Here is an 8,579-nt window from a genome sequence, read left to right on the forward strand (position 1 = left end):
TGACCGCCCGAGGACGTGTAACTTAAAGTAAACTGTCCGAGGGGGTCGCCGGGTACTAGGGTTCCTTTCCACATTTCCGATGATATTTATAGCTTTAACTTGCTTTGGGCGTCTGGTCCGAGGACCATGCAAGACCTTGGTTCTGTCTAGCACTTAGGCTTTTGGAGTGACTAGTTTTCCCATAGGTTTAAGTCCGAAGACCATGCAAGATCTTGGTTCTGTCTAGCACTTAGACTTTTGGAATGACTAGTTTCCCCATAGGTTTGAGTCCGAGAACCATGCAAGACCTTGGTTCTATCTAGAACTTAGACTTCTAGAGTGACTAGTTTCCCCATAGGTTTGAGTCTGAGGACCATGCAAGACCTTGGTTCTGTCTAGCACTTAGGCTTCTGGAATGACTAGTTTCCCCATAGGTTTGAGTCTGAGGACCATGCAAGACCTTCGTTCTATCTAGCACTTAGGCTTCTGGAGTGACTAGTTTCCCTATAAGTTTAAGTCCGAAGACCATGCAAGACCTTGGTTCTGTCTAGCACTTAGGCTTTTGGAGTGACTAATTTCCCCATAGGTTTGAGTCTGAGGACCATGCAAGACCTTGGTTCTGTTTAGCACTTAGACTTTTGGAGTGACTAGTTTCCCCATAGGTTTGAGTCTGAGGACCATGCAAGACCTTGGTTCTGTCTAGCACTTAGGCTTCTGGAGTGACTAGTTTCCCCATAGGTTGGAGTCCGAGGACCATGCAAGACCTTGGTTTTGTCTAGCACTTAGACTTCTGGAGTGACTAGTTTCCCCATAGGTTGGAGTCCGAGGACCATGCAAGACCTTGGTTCTGTCAAGCACTTAGCCTTCTGGAGTGACTAGTTTCCCCATAGGTTTGAGTCCGTGGACCATGCAAAACCTTGGTTCTGTCTAGCACTTAGACTTCTTGAGTGACTAGTTTCCCTAGAGGTTTGAGTCCGAGGACCATGCAAGACCTTGGTTCTGTCTAGCACTTAGACTTTTGGAGTGACTAGTTTCCCCATAGATTTGAGTCCGAGGACCATGCAAGACCTTGGTTCTGTCTAGCACTTAGAATTTTGGAGTGACTAGTTTCTCCATAGGTTTGAGTCCGAGGACCATGCAAGACCTTGGTTCTATCTAGCATTTAGGCTTCTGGAGTGACTAGTTTCCCCATAGGTTTGAGTCCGAGGACCATGCAAGACCTTGGTTCTGTCTAGCACTTAGGCTTCTAGAGTGACTAGTTTCCCCATAGGTTTGAGTCCGAGGACCATGCAAGACCTTGGTTCTGTCTAGCACTTAGATTTCTGGAGTGACTAGTTTCCCTATAGGTTTAAGTCCAAGGACCATGCAAGACCTTGGTTCTGTCTAGTACTTAGACTTTTGGAATGACTAGTTTCCCCATAAGTTTGAGTCCAAGGACCATGCAAGACTTTGGTTCTGTCTAGCACTTAGACTTTTGGAGTGACTAGTTTCCCCATAAGTTTAAGTCCAAAGACCATGCAAGACCTTGGTTCTGTCTAGCACTTAGACTTTTGGAGTGTCGTCAGTGCGCGTCAATTTCCCAAAGTCGAAGGTCCGAGGACTCGACATAGCTGAGGTTTTTTTTAACCGCTTTAAAAGATTCTGGTTTGGCCCTCGGCTTCTTTCTCCGGAGGAAATTCAACAAACCGGACTACTAGGCCCGTGAGAGTTAGCCCCCTAACAAGTGCGCGAGGCACACATCTGACGACGGAAGCCCCTAGAACCGCACTCCGTTTAGCAATCCCTCTCGCGTAGTTAACGCTTCGGAGTGTAAACCTAAGTGGAAGCCGAGTAACGACAATGACAGTGTGTTCTTGGAAATAATGGGGGATGGCTTTCGCGTAGCTTGCACCACCACCAAAGTGGTCCTCTCGAGGGAGTCTCGTTGATAGGAACTTGACCGTGATTAACCGTTGCATTCGCCAACGAACAAGCTCTTCCCACAGACGGCGCCAATTGTAGGGTCACGTTTTTCAGCCCAGTCCCCAAATGCATGGGACCTTAGACCAGCGAGCCCGGTACAATGAATTTGTAAAGAGTGGGTCAAAGAATTAGGCCTTGATGTATGGACAACGGTTAACACGGTGTTCTTCACAATCAAGCTGAGATGGACTGAGTTTACCAGAGAGGATTGGTCCTCGACCCAGTCCGAGGAGCTTTTTCTGGTGCCCCTGGTGTGTTGGGGGGTCTCAGCCCCCCACTTCCTGTCTCCTTCTACTCCCTTTTATAGTAGTTTCCTTCCTCCTGGATGGGGTTCCTAGGGTAAGTACTTGTCTCATCAGCCCTTCCCTCCAGTTGTTGGGAGTGGTTGTAAAGGCAGAAAAGCATGGCCATGTCAGGCACAAGGCACTGAACGTAATGATGGCAGCCTTTCCCTTAGACATTTCCCTTTTCTCCGTTGTCCTTCTATGTTGTCCTTTTCTACTTTTAGTACTTGTCCTGTTCCGTGGAATAATCTGGAGTGTCATTGCCAGTAGCAGGTTGCCTCCTTTATCCTCAGCTACATCCATGCCGAGGAGGATTCTCCCCATGGCCGAGGAGGGGTTTTTCTTTGGGCTGGGCCCTTGGTCCAATATAGACATTGACATGGGCCTCCGGGTCTTTTACCACCCCCCCCCCACAAGTATCATTTCAATTCTGCGTATGTTTTGTTTTTCCTTATCTTAATTCAAGTTGAAAATTCGTTTTGTTTTGTTTTTGTCTCTAGAATTTGGTTTTGCCTTTTGTTTGCACGAGTAAATAGCAATAATTTACTAGCTCTGAATTGTGGATTATTAAATGCTCATTTGATCGATGATTGAGTTAAGAAATGTATCACTGACGGTGAATATTGGGGTTTAAGGTAAAGTGAGACTACATAAAGAGCTGTTCTTCACCTATGGTTTGGCCCTTTTCCTTTTTGTTTCATTTTTCATATAGAAAGCTTGTTTTGCTTATATTTCGTCCTTCCTAACCATGTGAGTTGTTGGGGGCATTTGGATGACATTTATCTATGGAACCGCTAATTTCACTAGGAAAAAATGTGTTTTTTTATTTTTTATTTTTTTTAAAGTTAAATTAATTAAGCAATAGTGATAGAAGACCTTTAGGGGTTGATTTGTGAAATGCAATAGATAATGAACTTGTGTATCTGTCTTGATATTGAGAAATGGAGGAATTTCTAGTTATCTACTGAAATGCTAGCTGTAAAGTATGCCTTATCTTGAGTCAAGGAGCAGGGAAAGTTGCGAGGGAGTAGAGGGATGACTATTGCAGTTGTGAAAAATTTGTAGCCATACCATTCATTTGCTTTGTTTTGATGGGTTAGTTTTGAAACTATCCTAACGGGATTAAACTGAAAACCTTGTGAAACATACCATTCAATAGCTCTGTTTTGGTAGGTTAAATCTGAAACTATCCTAATTGGAATGAACTAAGTTCCTTGATAAAAGTCTACCCCATATATAAGTTATTACTAAGAACCTACTCCTAATCCAGTGGTGTAACCAGAGACTAATCCTTTTATTGATGGGTTTATTAAATAAGTTTAATTATTTGCTTACTCTATGTATTGTTTCTGTAAATGGGTCCAAACACTTATAACATGTTTTTTAAAGTAATATCTAATTTTAATAACTCCGCTTATATATAACCATTTCATTTTTCCTATCAAGATAACTCAGCTTATCAATATGAATAATGCAGGGACTGGGTTCGAGCGCTCCTTCTATTGGACGAAAGATCTCAAGCCCAATACAATGAATTTTTAGAGAATGAGTTTAAGAACTAGGCCTTAGTCCGAAACACGATCACTAGACACAGTTGGATGTGGGCTGAGTAACAAGGAAATGGGTTGAAGTATGAGATTTTGTCCTCAGGCGTTTCATCTGAGGAACTGAGTATTCTTCTTCTTCTTCTTTCAGTACTAGGTTACAGGGGTTTTCAAGATCATGCAGACTGCCACAGCTTCCTTCCTTTTCTCTCTTTCTGCTCTTTTTTCGCGATCCCCCATTCTTGGAGGGTCTCTCACATTATATACTTCTTTCCAGTCGATCTTGACCCTCCACCAATTGATTGTGCAGGTCATTACTTGAGTGCTCGTCCCATCAGCCACCTTCCCAAACCCTCTGTGAGTTGTGGCAACCAAGGTCGCACTGTTTAGGGGTCCTTTCCTCATTAATGCAGCCAGAACGTTAGTTGGGCGCATTTAATGTGGAGGTGACAGCTTCTCCTTGAACTGCTCCTATACCATACCTCCGTGTGTGTCCTACTGTACTCGTCCTTTCTTCTGGGAGCGCTCTGGGAGGCTGCCTTTGATGGCGTGCCGTTCTTTCCTTCTGGGTTCTGGAATGCCGAGGACAAGGTCGTCCTCGGCAACATCTCTAGGCCATTTGGACTTTCATTGTATGTCCTCGGACATTTTTCTCTCCTCAGTACGGGCCTTGGGCCCAGTACAAAGTGGGCCGGGGTCGCTAAGTTCTTTGGCCCCACAAATAATTTATTCTTTGTTTCCTTTTCAGCCTCATTTCGTGCTTGACTGAGTACTAGTTCCTTATTCTTTGTTTCCTTTTCAGCCTCATTTATTCTTGAGCTGTTATATGCTACTCCTCGGAGTTAATTTGGAATCATTATCATGTTACTTGAGGTTTCCAAGGAGTAGCAAATAACAGCTCAAGAATAAATAAAAAGAATTAGTCTGACAGATTTTTATTATGGTTTTATTTCTTCATAAATTTAGCTGTTTTTACTTGTTGGTCCCCCCCCCCCCCCCTTTCTTACCAAAGAGATGTAGATAGTGCACTGGAGCAAAAATAGATAAGAGGGAGAGATAATCAAGTTATCTTTGTGTTCATAAAATTCTGTTAAGAGAAAAAACAACGCAGTCCAAGGATGTTGAGTACTTTTAATCAGTTATTCGAAATATTGCTAGTTTTAGCTATTTCATGTCTTGTTATTTAATTGTAGTTGTTCAACAATTAAAACATTGAACAACATTTTAAAGTCTCATGTGGTCAATTTTGATTTTAGCTTTGATTTTGTCACTTTTAAAGACATGGCCTGTGTTCCCCTTAGGAAAACAAAAACTTTATGCAAAATTTAAATAATGGATTCCAATGACCACTCGTAGATCAAGTTTTCCATATAAAAATAATTACATATAATATAAAAAAAAAAAAAAAAAAGTTTCGTATAAGCAGCATAGAAAGTGCTTGTTGAAATGCTTCTAAGGGATTTAGTTTTTCCAAAACTTGTGGCTTTGTGTTTTGCTGATCAGGGGGTGTGGGTTCTTGTTAGTGTGGTGTTGAAATTTTTATTTATTTATTTTTTTTTTTTTTGGTTAGCAGAGGAAAAAGGCAACAACTATGTATTTAAGGTGGAAGGGTTTTTGTAAAGAAATAAATTTTTTCTTCTATGCCCTAGGGAGGACACGGGTATAGAGTTGCTATTTCTTTGTTTCTATTTCATTTCTTTTCTATGTGGTGTACATCTAAATTGTAATATGTGTAGTTGGAATCACAATAAAGAATCTTTTATTGGTAAATAAAATGATAAGATATAGTTGATGATAAATGCAGAGTATGTTTTTTGGTACTGGTGGAGATAAATGACAGAAAAGAAAGAAAGCAGAATGCGTAGAGAAGAATAACCTTGTTAAACATTTTAGAGACTACTAAACTAGATAAGAGGGAGAGATAATCAAGTTATCTTTGTGTTTATAAAATTCTGTTAAGAGAAAAAACAACGCAGTCCAAGGATGTTGAGTACTTTTAATTAGTTATTCAAAATATTGCTAGTTTTAGCTATTTCATGTCTTATTATTTAATTGTAGTTGTTCAACAATTAAAACATTGAACAACATTTTAAAGTCTCATGTGGTCAATTTTGATTTTAGCTTTGATTTTGTCACTTTTAAAGACATGGCCTATGTTCCCCTTAGAAAAACAGAAACTTTATGCAAAATTTAAATAATGGATTCCAATGACCACTCGTAGATCAAGTTTTCCATATAAAAATAATTATATATAATATATATATATATAAGTTTCTTTTAAGTGGCACAGAAAGTGCTTGTTGAAATGCTTCTAAGGGATTCAGTTTTTCCAAAACTTGTGGCTTTGTGTTCTACTCATCAGGGGGTGTGGGTTCTTGTTAGTGTGGAGTTGAAAATTTTTATTTTTTTATTTTTTGGTTAGCAGAGGAAAAAGGCAACACCTATGTATTTAAGGTGGAAGGGTTTTTGTAAAGAAATAAATTTTTTCTTCTATGTCCTAGGGAGGACACGGGTTAGTATAGAGTTGCTATTTCTTTGTTTCTATTTCATTTCTTTTCTATGTGGTGTACATCTAAGTTGTAATATGTGTAGTTGGAATCACAATAAAGAATCTTTTATTGGTAAATAAAATGATAAGATATAGTTGATGATAAATGCAGAGTATGTTTTTTGGTACTAGTGGAGATAAATGACAGAAAAGAAAGAAAGCAGAATGCGTAGAGAAGAATAACCTTGTTAAACATTTTAGAGACTAATAAAAGATTAACTAATTCTTTGTATGACTAAAATAGATTAATTAATTATATATATATGCATGAGTGACTGGTTGTTAAAAATGATGTTGTGTACAATTTTGAGCTTGCAATTGTGAACTTTTCTTTGTGAAAACTTGCAGTTGATAAACGGGTATGGAGGTCTGCTAGATGAGAAGAGTATAGCCTAATCACAGCAATCGAAGGCCTCAGAATGATCAGGCAAAGTGACGTACCCCTTTCATACTATACACGACTTTGGTATGTTGTTTGCTTATTCTATAAAGATTGGAATAACTTGAGATTTAGACGAAGGTGATTATGCTACATACCCTTTTGATATGCATGTCTCAAAGAGTAGTTTCATTAATTTAAGATCTCCTTTCATTTTGTGGGCATCTTGTTCAATTCTCCCTGTAAATGTACACTAATCTTCTAACTATGGCTTTTCATTTAAAAAAAGGTATGCTTGGTATGACCACCTATGCTGGTTTCCATGAAGTTTGTTCTCCTTAGAAAGGAGAACATGTCATCGTTTCAGCAGCATCTGGTGCTGTTGGCCAGCTTGTTGGACAATTTGCAAAATTGTTAGGTTGTTACGTAGTTGGAAGTGCTAGAAGTAAAGAAAATGTATATTCTATTTGGATATATACTCACTGGCCCTTCTTTATCTACAAGCTGCTCTTTATCTAAATTTCACATTGATCAATTCGGACAGGATGGAATCTTCCTTCCCCACAAACCCTACTCAAAAACAGACCTTTTCTCCTTCTGTGATTGTGGAGTGGGCTGGTGGGATGAATGTACCATTCACAAACTATTTTTAAGCATGAAATACTCATCTTTTTTCTGTGATGAATTAGGTTGATCTATTGCAAAATAAGTTTGGTTTTAATGATGCTTTCAATAATAAGGAAGAGCATGACTTGGATATGCTGCTTTGAAAAGGTTATGTCATTTGCATAATAGGAGTTTAAAATTGTAATCTGAAGCTTGAAGGACATACAGGTTCCTTGGCAAATTAAGTTGTTCTTTTTTAGCATTGTGTAATATTTACAAACTGGAAAGGCCATTACTTGATATGACACCACATTTTTCAGGTGGTCAATAGTTCTCCGATTCACTAATCTTCGAACTTTTTCTCTTTCCTCTTTCAGGCTAGCCAGGAGTATAATAATTGAAGATGGCATTGAACCCAGGCTCACATGGAATGATGATGGACCCCATTTTGTGTCTGTACATCTGGGGAAGAGGGTCAGATAAAATATTAGTTTATTGCCTTACTCTTGGAGTTAGAACCTGTTTGTAACCTGCAAAATGGCTTATTTGGCATCAAACTTTCTCTACGTACAATTTTATCTAAAGAAAAGTGCTTAATTACTCATATTACATGAAGTATTGTTAATGCATTCATGCCAAAATTTATTGGAATTACTAATTGCATTTGTCGCAGTTGAAAACTCTAAGTTGAATTGGTAATACAACTTAACTAATTCCAACCCTCTAGGATGTTATTGCAATATTTTTGTATGAACCCATTGACATCCAATTTGCAAGCAGCTAATTTTGTCTTTTGACAAGGAATCAATTATACTTAGTTTTGCTACTGATTTGCCACCAAGGTCCTTAAACTTGGTTTTTCTCTAAAATAAATAAATAGGGACCTGTAAAACATTTATGTGACAAGAAGTGCAAAAGTTGTATGTGTTACTTTGTTAGTATTAGCATACTGATGGAATAGTTTACAGTGCATGCTACATATCTCCCTACAAATAAATAGGGCTGAGGATATGATATAAGTTTTTGGCTAAAATTCAATCTAGTCACCTGACTTCTATTTCAATTTTCACATTAGTCCTTAAGATATCATTTTTCTTAATTTAGTTCATCACTTTGTCAAAATAAGCCAACAACAAGATTTGTTAAATAGCGATTGATGTTTAAACCGAGCTAATTTTTATGATTGCTTGCAGCGTAATCTAATATTGTCAAATAAGATGTTAGTACTACCCAATGTGACAATGGAACCATCAAATGTGAGAAAAAAAATAAATGAA

At 38.6% G+C, this 8,579-nt stretch overlaps 1 long non-coding RNA gene across 1 annotated transcript; it reads left to right on the top strand.

The window, feature by feature from the left end:
* The first annotated feature begins 6,179 nt into the window (after positions 1-6,179).
* LOC126716701 (uncharacterized) lies at positions 6,180-7,974 on the top strand. The gene is made up of 2 exons (XR_007652227.1): positions 6,180-6,837; positions 7,680-7,974. It is a non-coding gene; the product is annotated as an uncharacterized LOC126716701 (long non-coding RNA).
* The last annotated feature ends 605 nt before the right edge of the window (positions 7,975-8,579 follow it).

This window comes from Quercus robur, chromosome 3, assembly GCF_932294415.1.
Source record: "Quercus robur chromosome 3, dhQueRobu3.1, whole genome shotgun sequence".
In the NCBI taxonomy this organism is placed as follows: Eukaryota; Viridiplantae; Streptophyta; class Magnoliopsida; order Fagales; family Fagaceae; genus Quercus; species Quercus robur.